Genomic DNA, 18626 nt, shown 5'->3' with positions numbered 1-18626 from the left:
AGAAAACAGTAGTGAAGGTTATCCATGATTGCCCTTCCAGTTTAGCTGTTTGGAAACTCTCTTTCAAGCTTCTGTTAAACCTTTCGCTTTCCCCATTGGCTTGAGGGTAATGCAGGGATGATCTATGTTTCTCTCTGCTAGAAAAGTTTCAAATTCCACGAAAGCAAATTGGCTACCATTATCTGAAACCAGTTCTTTGGGGGTTACCTTCCCTGCTAAAATCTGTAGAGAGGAACTTAATTACTGTAGCAGAAGAGATTTGCAATGTAAACTCTACCTCAGGCCATTTACTGAAATAGTTTATTAAAGTGATGGCATAACAACAGTCACTTGGAGCAGTATCAAAGGGTCCTACGATGTCAATCACAACTTTTTCCCATGCAGAATTAGGAAGAGGAACAGGCTGTAATGGTGGGGTACATGTCACTGCTGTCTTATCATGCATTTCGCAAGTGACACAGGATTTTATGATTGCTTCAGTTTGGGAGTCCATCCCTGGCCACTAATACAGATCTCGTAGTTGTTGTTTGGTTCTGACAATACCTTGATGCGTATCGTGTGCCAGGTGTATGAGTTTGGGCTATAATTCTTCTGGCACAAGTAGCCGGTGTGTACTTCGTAGCACACAGCCATCAAGCAAAGAAAGTTCATCCTGAATTCTAAAATAAGGCAGAAAAACTGGGTCAAGGTTTTTAGGGTTCCTGGGCCGTCTCTTTGTCAGAAATTCCCGTAGCTTTTGTTGAATTGGACATGTTGAACAAGCAGCTTGGAATTGCTCTCTTGTTACTGCAGTAAGAGCACTTGTAATAAGCGCTACTACTTCATCTTCATCCTCCAGTGGACCACCTGGTGAAGACAAAGGCAGGCAAGAAAGGCAATCAGCTATCACATTTTGGTTTCCAGGCTTATATTCCAGGTCATAATTGAAAGAGAGTAGTCTTGCATGCCATCTAGCAATACGATTCCCTGCTCTTCCCAGTCCTTTTGTGGTTTGCAGTGTTGTCAAAGGGCTGTGGTCTGTGCACAACTTGCAGCCCCACAAGTAAGTTCTCCACTTTTCAGTAGCCCACACACAATCTAGTGCTTCTTTTTCAACTGTAGAATATTTTCTCTCAGCATCACTCAGTGTCCTGGAAGCAAATGCAACCTTCCTCCCTACATTGTCCTCATGAAGTTGTGTGAGGACAGCCCCAAGTCCATAATTAGAAGCATCAGTAGTCACAATTGTGGGCAATGCAGGACTGAATAGTGCAAGTTCTGGACTATGTACAATCAAGTCTTTCACAGTTTCCAAACTAGCTTGTGCATCCGTTGTCCCCACCAAGGTTGAACTTCTCCGTAGTAATTCTCGTAACGGTTCAATAACAGAAGCATAACTGGGAATGAATTTTGCATATCAGGAGATTAGACCCAAGAAGGAAAGTAAGGTTTGCAAATCTGATGGAGGAGGAGAATTGGGTGAAATCTGAAGCGATTAGCTACTACTTTAACTTTTGGCACAAAAAAGTTCTTTAATACAATGAGTGCAGTCTCATATCTATCATCTGCAAGGGGAAAAGTGTCAAATATACGCTGCCCTTCTGCTCCAAGGCAGTGGATTAGCAGAGCGTGCTTTCTTACTTCAGGAGTCTCTGTAGCACTGATTGCAAGCAGATAAGTCTCAAACATATGGATCCAGGCAGTAAAAGCAATAGGAGGCTCACCTGGGCTTTGCAGAAAGGGTGCAGCTGGGTTCAGAGGCAAAAGATTCATCCTCGTCGCCAAAACGTTGTATCATGCAAGCAAGGTACTAACAAACTTCAACAGGACTTTATTTACCAAAAGTGAAACCTCTTAACAAAGTTGCTGCTGCTCCCCTCTGTAGCTCTCACTCAGCCCTGGCTCATCTCCTCCCCCTTCCTTCCTGTTTCCTGGGCTTCCAGATTCCCAACAGCCTGTGCTCCCAGTTCTAATCATTACAAGCAGCATCTAAAACACCACCCAGCCTCGCCCCGACCTACCCCAATCAGTTTTCAGCCACCGTATGCAGAGCTCTTAGACGTGATTCAACCTCAGGCCCATACATGGGGGGGTGCGAAGGGCACAAAAGCAACCCTCCATCGTCCCCCAAGGAAGCGTGCTCCAGCTGGTCAGGGGAAGGCAGGAGCAGCACTACCCAAGCCTCCCCCGCACCTTGCTCTGGCCAGCTGGGGGAAGGCTGAGGATGATTTCCCAGCTTACCTGGGGGACCATGGGGAGCGCATTCACACCCTTGCGGTCCACATCTGCCAAAAAAGCACGCACATACACACACACACACAGAAATCCCTGCATACAGGCCTGAACCTTTCCCCTTGCTTTTAGAATTCTCAATCCACATTTCTCAGAGGTCTCAAGTATGCACCGGACACAGCCGGAACCCTTTCCCCATCATCAAACATAACATGGGACTGAAATATCAGTGCTCAGGAAGGACAAGCAGGGACAAAAGGGAGGAAGCGTTGCTTCGTGCATTAAACATGTATACACTTGGTCTGTGGTTGAGATGGAAATAGGAGACAGACTTGGTGAAAGTCTCTGGATAAGGATAAACGGGGTAAAAAACCAGGGGGATAACATAATAGGAATTTACAACAAAAGCATCTAAACAGGAAGAAGAGGAGGCGGAGGCTTTCTTTGAACAGCTGCCAATTTTTTAGTTCAGAAAGTAGAGAGAAAGCTACAAGGGGTGTGGTGTTTCTAGATCTGATTTTGACAAATCAGGAGGAGCTAGCTGAGCATTTGAAAGTGAAAGGCAGCTTGGGTGAAAGTGATCATGAAATGATACAGAGTTTTCCTCTTACACTTGTTTCCCATAAGATCTACCCTACCAACTTCTTGAGTTTGCCACAGTCTGCCTTCCTGAACTCCAGCATCTTTGTTTTTCCTCCTACCATTTCTTAGAACCACAAACTCTATCATTTTATGAGGAGGAAGACCAAGGACAAGATAGGCCCATTACTCAATGGAGAGGGAGAAACAATAACTGAAAGTGGAAATAGTGGAGGTGCTTAATGATCTCTTTGTTTTGGTTTTCACCTAGGACATTGATGGTGCTTGGACGCCCAGCGAATACCAGTGAAAATGAGGTAGGTTCAGAAGCTGAATTGGGAAAAGAACAAATTAAAAATTACTTAGATAAGTTATAGGTCTTCTTTGGGGATAGCTCAGTGGTTTGAGCATTGACCTGCTAAACCCAGGGTTGTGAGTTCAATCCTGGAGGGGGACATTTAGGGATCTGGGGTAAATCTGTCAAGGGTGGTGCTTGCTCCTGCTGTGAGGGGAGGCAGCTGGACTTGATGACCTCTGAAGGTCCCTTCCAGTTCCATGAGATAGGTATATCTCTGTATTATAAATCACCAGGGCCTGATGAAATGTATCTTATACCACTCAAGGAGCTGGTAGCGGAGGTATCTGAGCCTTTAGCTCTCAACTTTGAAAAGTCACAGAAGACAGGAGAGATTCCAGAAGACTGGAAAAGGGCAAATCTTGTACCTGTCTATAAAAAGGGAAATAAAGGCACCCCAGGGAATTACAGACCAGTTATCTTAACTTCTGTTCCAGGAAAGATAAGGGAGCAAATAATTAAGGAATCCATTTGCAAACATCTGGAAGATAGTAAGGTGATAAATAACAATCCGTATGGATTTGTCAAGAACAAATCTTGTCAAACCAACCTGATAGATGGAGCTAGAAGAGTATCCAGACATGAACTACTTCAAGACAGGCCAAGAAGAGAAAACAACAGAATTCCACTTGTTATCACCTATAGCCCACAACTTCAACCCTTCAACCCATTATCAACAATCTACAACCTATCCTGGAAAATGACCCTTCGCTCTCCAGGCCTTGGGGGAAAGGCCAATCCTCGCCTACAGACAGCCCCCTAATCTCTAACAAATTCTTTCCAGTAACTAAGCAACACACCTAGAACATAATCATCCAGGAACTTACCCCTGCTATCAGCCCCGGTGCCAACGCTGTCCACACACCTACGCAAGCGATTTCCTCACTGGACCCAACCACATCAGCCACTACATCAGCGGCTCATTTAACTGCACATCCACTAATGTGATCTATGCCATCAAATGCCAGCAGTGCCCCTCTGCCATGGATATTGGCCAAACTGGACAGTCTCTACTGGAAAGAATTACTGGACACAAATCAGATCTCTGAAAAGGCAACACACAGAAAACTGTTGGAGACACTTTAACCTGCCTGGACACTCATTAATGGATCGCCAAGTCACCCTGTTGTTTCAAGCCAATTCCACAAGCCAAATCCACAGGGAAGGGTTGGAACTTAACTACATTTACAAGTTTGATTCTTATCAGAGAATAATGAATGAAGATATTGGTTGGCGAGCACACTACCTTCCCCATCCTAATGACTTAACCAACCAACCAATGGGTGCTTATAGAGGTGCAAATTGTTCTCATCAGCCTCTTTTAATGTGAACAATCCAATTCACTATTTTTTTCTTTTTTTTTCTCCCCTCTCCCATTCCCTCGCCCTCCCTCCCCCCGCCTTCCCTTATTTATTCTTAGATCTAGACTTCTAATACTCCAGTCATCTGAAGAAGTGGGTTGTACCCTCGAAAGCTCATGATACCATCTACATGTTTTGTTAGTCTTTAAGGTGCTGCTAGACTATTCCTTGTTTTTTAAGTTTTTCCAATATTGTCATCAACGATTTAGCTATTGCCATAGAGAGTATGCTTATAAAATTTGCAGATGATACCTAGCTGGGAGGGGTTGCAAGTGCTTTGGAGGGCAGGATTACAATTCAAAATGAACTGAACAAACTGGAAAATGGTCTGAGGTAAAGAGGATGAAATTCAATAAGGACAAATGCTAAGTACTCCACTTAGGAAGAAACAATCCATTACAAACATACAGAATGGGAAGTGACTGTCTAGGAAGGAGTACTGCAGAAAGGAATCAATGGTCATAGTTGACCACAACTATGACACAAAATGAGTCAGAAACCTGACACTTGCAAAAAAAAGCAAACATCCATCTGGGATGCATTAACAGGAGTGTTGTGAGTAACACATCAGGGATATGTCTACGCTACATGGCTCTATTGATGGAGCCATGTAAAATAGTTTATTCAGAATAGGCAAAGAAGTGGGGATTTAAATAATCCCCGCTTCATTAAAATAAAAATAGCCACCGTGCTGTGCCGACGATCAGCCGATCTGGCACGGCGGGGCAGTCTAGACGTGCTGCAGTCAACAAGGGAAGCCTTTGTCGACCGCTCCGGTATGCCTCATGAAATGGAGCCATGTAGTCTAGACACAGCCGAGAAGTCGTTCTTCTGCTCTACTGTGTGCTGATTAGGCCGCAGCTGGATTATTGTGTCACATTCTCGGTGCCACATTTCAGGAAAGATGTGGAAAAATTGGAGAAGATCCGAAGAAAAGCAACAAAAATGATTAAAGGTCTAGAAAACATGAGCTATGAGGGAAGAATGAAAGAACTGGGTTTGTATAGTCTGAAAAAGAGAAGACTGAGAAAAGGCATAACTGCTTTCAAGTATCTAAAAGGGTGTGATGAGGAGGGGAAAATATTTTCCTTAACCCCTGACAATAGGACAAGAAGCAATGGGTTTACATTGCAGTGGTGGGGAGCAGGGGGTTAGGTTGGATAATAGGAAAAACTTCTTACCTGTCAGAGTGGTGAAGCACTGAAATAAATTGCAGCCAGGGAGGCTTAGGTTGGACATTGGAACAAACTCCCTACCAGTCAGGGTGGTTAAACACTGGAATAAATTGCCTAGGGAAGTTGTGGAATCTTCATCATTGGAAATATTTAAAAGCAGGTTGGACAGACGCCTGTCAGGGATGATCTAGATGGTGCTTGGTCCTGCCATGAGGGCAGGACGCTGGACTTGATGTCTTTTCAAGGTCTCTTCCAGTTCTATGATTCTATCTCTGTGACTGTCTTCGGTTAAAGATCTGCTCAGCATCAATGAAAAAAGATATCCAAATATTTCCCAGGTTCTGGCAGAGTTTTATAGCAATGCAAAATGTTGCTAATTACTGCTTCCAGCTTGTGTGTTCTGAAGGCCTTATCAACGATGGAGGCCTCTGGGGGGCAGTGAAGGACGGCGTGTTGCTAAGAATCTCAAGCTTTGTTTCTTTGTTCCTTCTGTTTGTAACTTTGTTGCTGTTGGCCTTTGGCTTCTGCTCTTCCCTTGCACTGGTTTACTTTTGACACCATGTCATGTGCTGTTTGTACTCAGTAGGCTGCAGGGCTGCGGCTAGCTGATCAGGCTTCTGTACCCAATATGGACTGGCTACTCCAGAGCTTCCTTCCCAGAGAGATACACTAGATGTGTGTTCCCTATCACACCCTTTAATTCACTGCCCAGATATGGCTGATCTGCTTACCACCCATGAGCGGCAGGTGTAATAGACTAAGGAAGGACTTGCCAAACTTGGGCAATGGCCCCACCCACACACCACCCCCACATCCCACCCTTGCTCCCACACTCCCTCTAAGCTGGTGGGGGCTCGGCTCAGGCTAGCAGCTAGTAGCTTGGGCTCGCTGGTGGCCAGGGGCAGCTCAGCTAGTTGCCAGCCAGGTGTGGCTGGAATTTAGGAGTAGCTCAGGCTAGCCAGCCTTCAGGGGCAGCGGGTGGCCTGCCTCTCTGAAAAGAAGGTTCATGCACTACCCATGTTACTACAGGTGGCTGAACAGTAGTGTACAGCTAAGCATTTCTTACACTTATCTAGGAGTTAAATTTTAGTTCCTGGGGCTTCCATTCCAATGTGTCACTTCCAACCCAGACAGAGCCAGCCGCTCTATCTCTGGAACACCTGATTGTTCACCTCCCAGGGAGGAAATCAATTCTTCCCCTCCCCTGAGGGACAGAGATGCCTAGGGATTAGGTACAGTCAGCCAGATCATTCATAAAAAACATTCCCCTTTGTGGCAGGCTGCTGTCTCATTAGCCTGGCCCCAGCCTGTCTCCCAGCTTTGATACAAGAGCTCTCACATGCTGATCTCAGGGCCCTGTTGTGCGGTGAGTCTTGTGTGTAACAGACGCGTGTGGTGGGATGGGTTGACTGGACCCTGCTGCCTGGGGTCCAGGTGCTCTCCCCAGTGGGAGAAGTTAGTCCAACCTGAGCTCTCAGGGAGATCACACCCATAATGAGAGACAATCCCTGTGTCCAAAGGGTTTCCAGTCTCAACAGTGTGAGGGGAAACTGAGGCACATAGGGGTCATGATCACTCAACAGAGCTGGGAATAGACCCGCTGTCTCCCAAATTTCAGTCCAGCCACCTGCCTTCTAGCCATCTCAGAAGTGAACCAGTGCCATATTGAGGGCTCAACGAAGGCACCCTAGAACCGAATGCTGGCCTCTCTCCAGCTTGTAAACGCCCTAGCTACGTCTGTAATAGACTCCTATGTAGTAATGGAATGCTAAATTTTATACTGCAGGAGCCCTGCTAAAATGCTCTCAAGTGTATCATTATGTCATGTGAGATAATCTCCAGCATCCCTCTTGTGTGTGACCTCACCAGCAGATAAAGCACCCACGTTCGAAACCTAGTAAACATCTTGCCCATCAGTTGTATCTAACGGAGATATTGTGCAACAGCAGTGAGGCGGCATCATACAGTTTTAACAAACACTTCTTGTATCCATGGCATCATAACAATATTTGCCCCTTGGGCATGTATCGATTTCAAAATGTATTCTCATCAAGTTTTCAATTTTACTCGTTATCAGTGGGAAGGAAGCGGGGATTTTGATTTACAGACTCTTTTAAACTAGAGCCATTGTCTTAAAGTGAAAGGTCTCAGAGGGTATCCAGGTTAGCCTGTATATGCAGAAACAATGAAGAGCCCTGTGGCACCTTAAAAGATTAAGGGTATTTCTACACTAGCCACCCTAGTTCGAACTAGGGAGGCTAATATAAGCATTCGAACTTGCAAATGAAGCCCGGGATTAAAATATCCCGGGCTTTATTTGCATGTTCCCAGGCGCCGCCATTTTTAAATGCCCGATAGTTCGGACTCCGTGCCCGTGGCTACATGCGGCATGGGCTAGGTAGTTTGAACTAAAGCCCCTAATTCGGACTACCGTTACTCCTCATTGCGGCGCCTGGGAACATGCAAATAAAGTTCGAATGCCTACATTAGCTATCCTAATAGATTTAATTGGGCATAAGCTTTTGTGGGTCAATAACACTTAGTCATATGTCCCGACAAAGTATTTTTTACCCATGAACGCTTATCCCCAATTAAATTTGTTAGTCTTCAAGGTGCCACAGGACTCCGCGTTGTTTTTTAAAGTGAAATATTATCCTAGCCATTCAATGAAACTATTTTGCCATCCATTATTTATTTACAGTGACACAGTGGTCTCCATTAAAGAGTAAATATTTGCCAACAGAAATCAGACATGTAGTATCTGAAATAGAGATCATATCGAATTATCAAAGCACTTTCAAAATACTCTTTGTAGCTCGGAATAGTGAATTGTTCAGAATAGTGACTTCTTCATGGACTAGGGAATAAATGTGATACTTAAACGGTCTTGAATGATGAATATTAGAGAGTATTGATTTTTTTAAATGGAAACCATTGTACATGTATTTAATAGCTCGATGACAATAATATCAATAGTATCGGTCGACAAAACTTCTGTCAACAAAAGCCTGTAGTCTAGATGTACCCAGGAGGTTTACCGCCATCGACAAAACTACCGCGTTCTGTTGACTTACTGTCCACAAAACATGGCAGTAGTGTAGACACAGGTACAGTTTTGTCAACAAATGTCCACTCTTGGGCTGTGTCTAGACTACATGGCTCCATCGATGGAGCCATGTAGATGAGGGTTGTAGGCAAAGGGAAATGAAGCTGCGATTTAAATAATCGCGGCTTCATTTAAATTTACATGGCTGCTGCGCTGAGCCGACAAACAGCTGATCAGCTGTTTGCCGGCTCAGCGCGCTAGTCTGGACGCTCCTGCGCCGACCTGAAAGCCCTTTATCGACATCCCCGTTATGTCTCGTAGGATGAGGTTTACCGGGGATGTCGATAAAAGGCTTTTATTTCGACAGGGGAGCGTCCAGACTAGCGCGCTGAGCCAGCAACAGCTGATCAGCTGTTTGTCGGCTCAGCGCGGCAGCCATGTAAATTTAAATGAAGCCACGATTATTTAAAACACGGCTTCATTTCCCTTTGACAAAAAAACAAATCTACATGGCTCCGTCGACGGATCCATGTAGTTTAGACGTACCCTTGTTGACAAAACCCTGTAGTTTAGACACACCCCCAGTGCTTCACCCCTCTTGTAGGGAAATAGTTTTTTCCCCCTAATATCTAGCTTAGACTCCAACTTTTTCCTCCAGATGTGTTTGCAGGTATTGAGTTAGGGCAAGTCTACACTAGCCCCTAGTTCAAACTAGGGAGGCTAATGTAGGAATTCAAAATTGCAAATGAAGCCCGGGATTTAAATATCCCGGGCTTTATTTGCATGTTCCCGTCCGGTCGCCATTTTGAAATTCCACTAGCCCGAAGTAACAGCCCGCGGTTGCATGCGGCAGTGAAACTGTAGTTCGAACTAACTTCTTAGTTTGAATTAACTGTTACTCCTCCAGGAATGAGGAATCCCTTTTCTTTGGTCTCAAGATGAGCTCTGTACCATGGGACAGTCTACAATTCCCGGGGAAAGGAATTCTCCTGGTGGGAACTTATAATGACCTGCTACGGGCTGGAGAGGTCTGCTCTTCTCCACTTCCATCTTGAACTCTTCTTCAGTGCCGCTAGCATCAGCACAGCAGCAGCTTTTGGAGGACAATGTGAAACCCCTGCCCCGTACCAGGCTCCCCACGCCTGGGGGGCTGGGTACAGGCTACAGCTCGCTGGGAGTAGCCGCCTTTCACCGGCTTCTTGTTGGTGAATCAGCAAGGCAGTCACTTAAATCTAAGGAATAAACTGTTCATTCCCATGCTGAAAGGATCGTTGGCTGTCGAAACTAGACCTGGTAACATTACTGAAGCATTGTTTGGAACTGCAGCTGCTGCAAGGTCAGACCACAAACCGGAGAACCTGGGGGACTCTGATGTAGCTAGTAAGAAGGTTAAACAAGCACAGTAACATCTCTGTTGGGATTTCCGAATAAAAACACTGACTGCCGTTCACTTTGGACCTTCCCAGCCATCTCTATATTATGGAGGAATGTGGCTGTAAAAAAGTTTGGTGGTCTGTAATTTTTGTTCTGTACTGGCCATAAGAATCATTTTCTGCTGCTGGCAACTCTGGTCTGCCCCCAGGGTGCATATGCCTCCTCTGAGAAGTCTCTTGGATAGTGGGGGGGGGGGTTCTGGATAGGTGTTGAGGAACTGCCTGGCCACTCCGCTGTTGTACCAGGAAGGTCGGTTGATTCCAACCTCACAATGTGTTTCGGTAACACGTACCACAATACAAATACATATATCAAGACACATTGGAGGACAGGGCCAAAATAAATCTGATGAGGTTCAGCAAGTACCTAGGGAAGGGGTGGAATCTCCATCCCTGGAAGTTTTTAAGTCCTGGCTTGACAAAGCCCTGGCTGGGTTGATTGAGTTGGGGTTGGTCCCTGCTTTCAGCAAGGAGTTCAACTCAACGACCTCCCGAGGTCTCTTCCAACCCTATGGCTGTGTCTAGACTACATGGCTCCATCGACGTAGCCATGTAGATTAGGGCTATAGGCAAAGGGAAACGAAGCGGCAATTTAAATAATCGCCGCTTCATTTAAATTTAAATGGCTGCCGCGCTGAGCCGACAAACAGCTGATCAGCTGTTTGTCGGCTCAGCGCGCTAGTCTGGATGCTCTGTGGTCGACATCAAAGCCCTTTGACAACCACCCCGTTATTCCTCGTGGGATGAGGTTTACTGGGACGGTCGACAAAGTGCTTTGATGTCGACCGCGGAGCGTCCGGACTACCGCGCTGAGCCAACAAACAGCTGATCAGCTGTTTGTCGGCTCAGCGTGGCAGCCATTTACATTTAAATGAAGCGGCGATTATTTAAATCACCTTTTCATTTCCCTTTGCCCAATAAACAAATCTACATGGCTCTGTCGACGGAGCCATGGAGTGTAGACATACCCTATGATTCTATGAAGGACAAGTGCAGAGTCCAGCCCTTGGGACAGAAGAATCCCAAACATTGTTACAGGCTGGGGGCCAACTGACTAAGCAGCAGTTCTGCAGAAAAGGGCCTGGGGATTCCAGTGGATGAGAAGCTGGAGATGAGTCAACAGAACGCCCTTGTAGCCAAGAAGGCTAATGGCATATTAGGGTGCATTAGGAGGAGCGTTGCCAGCAGATCCAGAGAAGTGTTTATTCCCCTTTATTCGGCTCTGGAGGCCACATCTGGAGTATTGTGTCCAGTTCTGGGCACCCCAACTACAAAAAGGATATAAACAAATTGGAGAAGATCCAGCGGAGGGCAACCAAAATGATTCAGGGGCTGGAGCACATGACTTATGAGGAGAGGCTGAGGGATTTGGACTTGTTTAGTCTGCAGAAGAGCAGAGTGAGAGGGGATTTCATAGAAGCCTTTAACTACCTCGCATGATATTCTTATTGATAAACTAGGCAAATACAACTTAGATAGGGCCACGATAAGGTGGGTGCATAATTGGCTGGATAACCGTAGTCAAAGAGTGGTTGTTAACGGTGCTAAATCCTGCTGGAAAAGGGATAACAAGTGGAGTTCCGCAAGGGTCTGTTTTGGGACCCGTACTGTTCAATATCTTCATCAATGATGTAGATATTGGGATAGAGAGTACGCTTATTAAGTTTGCAGATGATACCAAACTGGGTGGGGTTGCAACTTCTTTGGAGGATAGAGACATAATTCAAAATGACTTTAGCAAGTTAGAGAAATGGTCAGAGGTAAACAGGATGAGGTTTAATAAAGAGAAATGCAAAGTGCTCCACTTAGGAAGGAACAATCAGTTCCATACATACAAGATGGGAAGCGACTGTCTAGGAAGGAGCATGGCGGAAAGGGATCTAGGGGTCATAGTGGACCACAAGTTAAATATGAGTCAGCAGTGTGATGCTGTTGCAAAAAAAGCAAATATGATTCTAGGTTGTATCAACAGGTGTGTTGTAAGCAAAACTCGTGAAGTCATTCTGCCGCTCTACTCTGCACTAGTTAGGCCTCAGCTGGAGTACTGTGTCCAGTTCTGGGCGCCACATTTCAAGAAAGATGTGGAGAAATTGGAAAGGGTACAGAGAAGAGTGACAAGAATGATTAAAGGTTTAGAGAACATGACCTATGAAGCCAGGCTTCATGAACTGGGCTTGTTTAGTTTGGAAAAAAGAAGTTTAAGGGGGGACATGATAGCGGTTTTCAAATATCTAAAAGGGTGTCACAAGGAGGAAGGAGAAAATTTGTTCCTCTTGGTTAACTGAGGACAGGACAAGGAGTAATGGGCTTAAAGTGCAGCAAGGGAGGTTTAGATTGGACATTAGGAAAAAATTCCTGTCAGGGTGGTCAAATATTGGAATAAATTGCCAAGGGAGGTGGTGGAATCTCCCTCTCTGGAGATATTTAAGAACAGGTTAGATAGACATCTGTCAGGGATGGTGTAGACGGAGCTTGGTCCTGCCTTGAGGGCGGGGGGCTGGACTTGATGACCTCTCGAGGTCCCTTCCAGTCCTATTAATCTATGATTCTATGATATGATTCTATGATACCTGAGTGGGCTTTCAAAGGGGCTGGAGAGAGGCTGTTCTCAGTGGTGACAGATGCAGAACGAGGAGCAATGGTCTCAAGTTACAGTAGGGGAGGTCTAGGTTGAATATTAGGAAAAACTATTTCCCTAGGAGGGTGGGGAAGCACCAGGATAGGTTCCCTAGGGAGGTGGGGGACTCTCTAAAGGTTTTTAAGTCCCAGCTTGACGAAGCCATGGCTGGGGTCCTGCTCTGGGCAGGGGGCTGGACTCGATGACCTCCTGAGGTCTCTTAGGTTATGTCTAAACTACATGCCTCTGGTGACAGAGGCATGTAGATTAGACTACCCGGCATAGGGAAATGAAACGGCGATTTAAATGATCGCCGCTTCATTTGAATTTAAATGGCTGCCGCACTCTGCTGATCAGCTGTTGAACAGCTGTTGGTCGGCACATCGAGGCAGTCTAAACACGCCGCGGTCGACAAGGAAGCCTTTGTCAACCTGCGCAGGTAAACCTGGTTTCACAAGGCATACCTGTGCCGGTTGACAAAGGCTTCCTTGTCAACCGCGGCGTGTTTAGACTGCCCCAGTGTGCCAACAAACAGCTGTTCAAAAGCTGATCGGCAGAGCGAAGCAGCCATTTAAATTTAAATGAAGCGGCGATCATTTAAATCGCCGCTTCATTTCCCTATGCCGAGTAGCCTAATCTACATGCCTCTGTAGCCAGACACATGTAGTTTAGACATAACCTTACAGCCCCAGGAGTCTATGAATACTTCATAACCTCACATATAATGCTAGCACCCACCGGATATCCCCCACAAGCAGTGGGGCTGACAGACTCGCCGGACCCCTGGACAAGTGTCATGAACACGGGGAGTGCTGACCAGCACCCGGTGACTTAGGGGTTAACTCAGGCACCTAAAAAAGGTGTGGGCCAGGAAAGCCAGTCAAGATACAAGGTTGACATTTGAATTGGATATACGTTCCCGGCTTGCTTTCTTTGTGTGGGAGAGAGAAAGCAGGAATTGCGAGACACAGAATGATTTAAACCCAGACAGGACTGCCATGCCTTCATGGAATTCAGGGCATGGGAGTGGTCTAAACAAAGAGAAAATTGGAAGTAAAGAAAAGTGAATTCAGTCGCGTTCAGGGTAATTTTTATTTTGTGGTTTGGTTTGAACAGCTGTGTGTGAAGCTATGCCTCTTATTTCCATTTACTATCATCTAAGCTTTGTGCCAAGCCTTTTCTGTTTTTTAATTTGTTTTCCTTGGTTGCTCTGTGACATCTAGCAACCAAATCTGCTTTACCATGTTTATCTTTTGTTTTGCAATAAAAATCACTTTTGTTCAGGTGACAATTTGATTCTCGTGTCCTGGAAGATCTGTCTGTAGCTACATCTAGACTGTAAGCCTCTTTCAAAAGAGGCTTTTTCGAAAGATACTTTTGAAAAAGCCTCTTTCGAAAAAGAGCATCTAGACTACAACCAGTACTTTCGATAAAGCAAGCTGCTTTTTCGAAAGAGAGCACCCAGGCAGTCTGGATGCTCCCTTTGGAAAAAGCACAGTTTGCATTACATAGCGCCTTTTTTTTCGAAAGAGCGCTTTCAAAAAAAGGCGTTATTCCATGTAAAACGAGGTTTTCCGCAGTCGAAAAAACTGCCGCATTCTTTCAATTTACTGTCAAAAGAACGCAGCAGCAGTCTAGATGCAGGGGAAGTTTTTTAGAAAAAAACCCTGTAGTCTAGACACACTCTGTGGCTATGTCTAGACTGGCATGATTTTCCGCAATTGCTTTTAACGGAAAAGTTTTTCCGTTAAAAGCATTTTCGGAACAGAGCGTCTAGATTGGCACGGACACTTTTCCACAAAAGTGGAAAAGCGGAAAAGCGTCCGTGCCAATCTAGACGTGGTTTTGCACAAGAAAGCCCCCATCGCCATTTTCGCCATCGGGGCTTTTTTGCGCAAAACAATACCGCGTTGTCTACACTGGCCCTCTGCGCAAAAGCATTTGCGCAAGAGGGCTTTTGCCCGAACGGGAGCAGTATAGCATTTCCTCAAGAACACTGACAATCTTACATGACAGCGTCAGTGTTCTTGCGGAAATTCAAGCGGCCAGTGTAGACAGCTGGCAAGTTTTTCCGCAAAAACAGCTGCTTTTGCGGAAAAACTTGCCAGTGTAGACGCAGCCTGTGTGTATCTGCATGCCTCTGTATGTCTACGTTGTGACGGACCGGGCCGGGTCTGGGCACAGCTGAGGGTGTCCACTCAGAGCAAATTGCTCAAACTCAGAGTTCCTTATAGCACCAGACTGGAGACCTTTCCAAATAGACCACAAACTAGTCACACCTAGAAAATCCCTCAGACACCACAGCTCTCCCTCTGCCACTATCAGCCCCGGGCCTGCACACAGATGGGGGGTTTTAGAACCCAATCTCACCTACCTCAAATGGGTTCTTCCAGTCCCAAGAAACCAGCCATTGTTCCCCAGTCAATTTACACTCTATATCTTACCCACAAGACCACACTGGACCAGTCCTTTAGAATCTAAAATCGAAAGCTTTATTAATAAAGGAAAGAAAAGCATGAGAGTAAGATTGTTAAGGAGAATACATGACACGCATTGAATCACCCAGTTCTCGATGCAGGCTCTTAGCAGAGATGTTATAAAATGCTATTTTAAAAGTCTCTGGTGTACATCCTATGTCAGGATGGGTCCACAGTTCTTTCCGGCTCGCTGTTCTTCGCAAGGCTGCACCTGGAATCAGTAGCTGAACTGACGACAAAATGGAGATTGCCGCATTGCATTTTATATCCATTCCTGGTCTCTTCCAAGCTGGAGCAAGTCACATGACCCGGTGACCTATCCTTGGATAGGTCTAGACTACATGCCTCTGCCGGCAGAGGCATGTAAATTAGACTACCTGACATAGTCAATGAAGTGGGGATTTAAATATCCCTCGCTTCATTAAAATAAAAATGGCCGCCACCTTGTGCCGGCTCAGCTGATTGTCGGCACAACGTGGCAGTCAAGACACGGATCGGTCGACAAGGAAAGCCTTTGCCAACCAATCCCTTATTCCTCGTGAAACAAGGTTTACAGGATCAGTCAGCGAAGGCTTTTCTTGCCGACCTATCCGCGTCTTGACTGTCGTGTTGTGCCGACGATCAGCTAAGCCGGCACAGCGTGGCGGCCATTTTTATTTTAATGAAGCGAGGGATGTTTAAATTCCTGCTTCATTGACTATGTCGGGTAGTCTAATTTACATGCCTCTGCCAGCAAAGGCATGTAGTCTAGACATATCCCTTGTGTCCCAAACCAGCAATCATTCTGGCTGGTCTGCATGTATCCAGATTCTCAGATGCATTCCTTAGGTGTGTCTTTGGCACTTAGAGAGCTATTGTCCCTGGAGCCTTACTAATTAACGTAGACATTGAACAAACAGTCTTTGCTCATTGCTCTGTCTCAGACAGAGAATTTTCCAGCATCAGCACAGAGTACATATTTATAATTCCACATACCAACATCACACCAGTACATGAGTAGCATATGCAGAATCAGTAGAACTTAAGCTTTCATGTGACACCTCGCATGGCCCCGTTTGTACAGACTTCGGGGCAAATACCACCCCCGCCAAGGGTGCAACAGTGATCTTTCAAATCCAATAACGTGACACGCACTACAGAGTTTTGTCGAGAAAACGGCCATTTTGCTGACGAACCTTGAGGAACGGCCACACTGCAATGGCATTCTTCTGCAAGAAACTCAAAAGAACAGAGGAGTTTTTCCAACATTGGTAATCCTCATTCTGTGAGAGTAGCCTTTTTGCAAAAAAAAGCTCTTTTGGAAAAAGGCGTGTGTGGTCAGGGAAGAGTTCTTTTGGAAGAAGAGGGAAGAGAAAAAAGCACACGCTCTTTCGGAAGCCCTGTGCTTTTTCTAATAGGCTCTTTTTGTACAAGAACCCCCTGTTGTCCTTCCACACCTGCCTTTTTGCTCAACAGCTATAGCACAAAAAGGCCTCCTCCAAAAGAGGAGGCTTTTCCGAAATTTGGCCCAATGAAGATGGGCCAAATTTTGGAAGTCTCTTCCGACAAAACTATCAGAAAAGGTATGCAAATGGCAGTGCGCCATTTGTGTTCCTTTTTCTGATCAAACCCCGTAATCTAGACAGAGCTGAAGAAGTGAGAAACTTGGAAACGTCCAGGCAACAGCCATTGTGTCTGATGTTAAATGAATGAGCAGAATTGACAAACCTTGGATACACGAGGACACCCCCAAGGGTGAAATAAATCTTAGTCTAGAAAGTACCACAGGATTCCTCATCCCAATCATTGTTACAGGCTGGGGACCAACCAGCTAAGTAGTAGTTCTACAGAAAAGGACCTGGGGATTCCAGTGGATGAGAAGCTGGAGATGAGTCAACAATGTGCCCTTTTAGTCAAGAAGGCTAATGGCATATTAGGTTGCACTAGGAGGAGCATTGCCAGCAGATCCAGAGAAGTGATTATTCCCCTTTATTCGGCTCTGGTGAGGCACATCTGGAGTATTATGTCCAGTTCTGGGCCCCCCGCTACAAAAAGGATGCGGACGCATTGGAGAGGGTCCAGCGGAGAGCAACCAAAATGACTTGGGGGCTGGAGCATATGACCTATGAGGAGAGACTGAGGGATCTGGGTTTGTTTAGTCTGCAGAAGCGAAGAGTGAGGGGGGATTTGAGAGCAGCCTTCAACTTCCTGAAGGGAGGTTCCAAAGAGGATGGAGAGAGGCTGTTCTCAGTAGCGACAGATGGCAGAACAAGGAGCAATGGTCTCAAGTTGCGGTGGGAGAGGTCCAGGTTGGGTATTAGGAAAAACTATTTCACTAGGAAGTTGGTGAAGCACTGGAATGGAAGTAGTGGAGTCTCCATCCCTAGAGGTGTTTAAGTCTCGGCTTGACAGAGCCCTGGCTGGGTTGATTTAGTTGGAAATGGTCCTGCCTAGGGCAGGGGGCTGGACTAGATGACCTTCTGAGGTCTCTTCCAGCTCTATGGTTCTATGATTGCTTTTGAGGATTCAGATTAACATGGCTACCCCTCTGATACCCAACGGTGCGACACACATAAGAAACGAGAAGCCTGACGAAAGCCATCAAAGGATAACTGCGGAAAACGTCAAGCGGGACACCGTTTAAGGATTAGTGACTGCAGCATGACATGGCAAAATCCACGGACTCAAATGGGAATGTACGAGTATCAAAACGGAGAGGTTTGTCGTGGCTCCCTGGGTTTAGTCCGGCAGAGCATCAGATCATGACCGACAGAGTCCAGATCTTCATTCATATTTAATCTAACTGGCCACTGGACTGACTTCAGCTGTGGTGAAGACGAGGACTTTAACAGGGTGCAAAAAAGAGCAAGATAGATTCATGGAGGTTAGGTCCATCCAGGGCTGTTAGCCAGGCTTGGTAGGGATGGGGTCACGAAGTTCTGTTTGTCTGGGAATAGATGACAAGAGAGGGATCGTGTGATGATTCTTTGTTCTGTTCCCTCCCTCTGGAGCATCTGGCACTGACCACTGTCAGCAGACAGGATATTGGGCTGGATGGACCTTTGGTCTGACCCAGTGTGGCCGTTCTGATGTTCTTATGTTCACAGACAATCCATCTGCTGGGCCCACATGTGGGCGTGAGTGCTTTTCATGTTGGGTCTTCAAACCCAGTTTCAACAAACGCCAGTCGCTGCCAACTTCCAAAGCCTTGGGGTGGTTCCAACCTTTCCCCCCGCCTGCCTCTCGTCGGTGGGCCTGCCCACTGGACGAAACATGCCGTAATTATGCAATCAGTGGTGACTACAGCGGAACGAGGGTGCATCTCGGAGGGACAGAAGGCCACAGTGAGGTTTCCTTTCAGTCAAATGGAAAGCTCTAGGGATGGCCCATCCA

Source organism: Pelodiscus sinensis, chromosome 18 (assembly GCF_052426305.1).
Source record: "Pelodiscus sinensis isolate ZL-2025 chromosome 18, ASM5242630v1, whole genome shotgun sequence".
Lineage (NCBI taxonomy): Eukaryota > Metazoa > Chordata > Testudines > Trionychidae > Pelodiscus > Pelodiscus sinensis.
Note: the sequence above shows the minus strand (reverse complement) of the source record.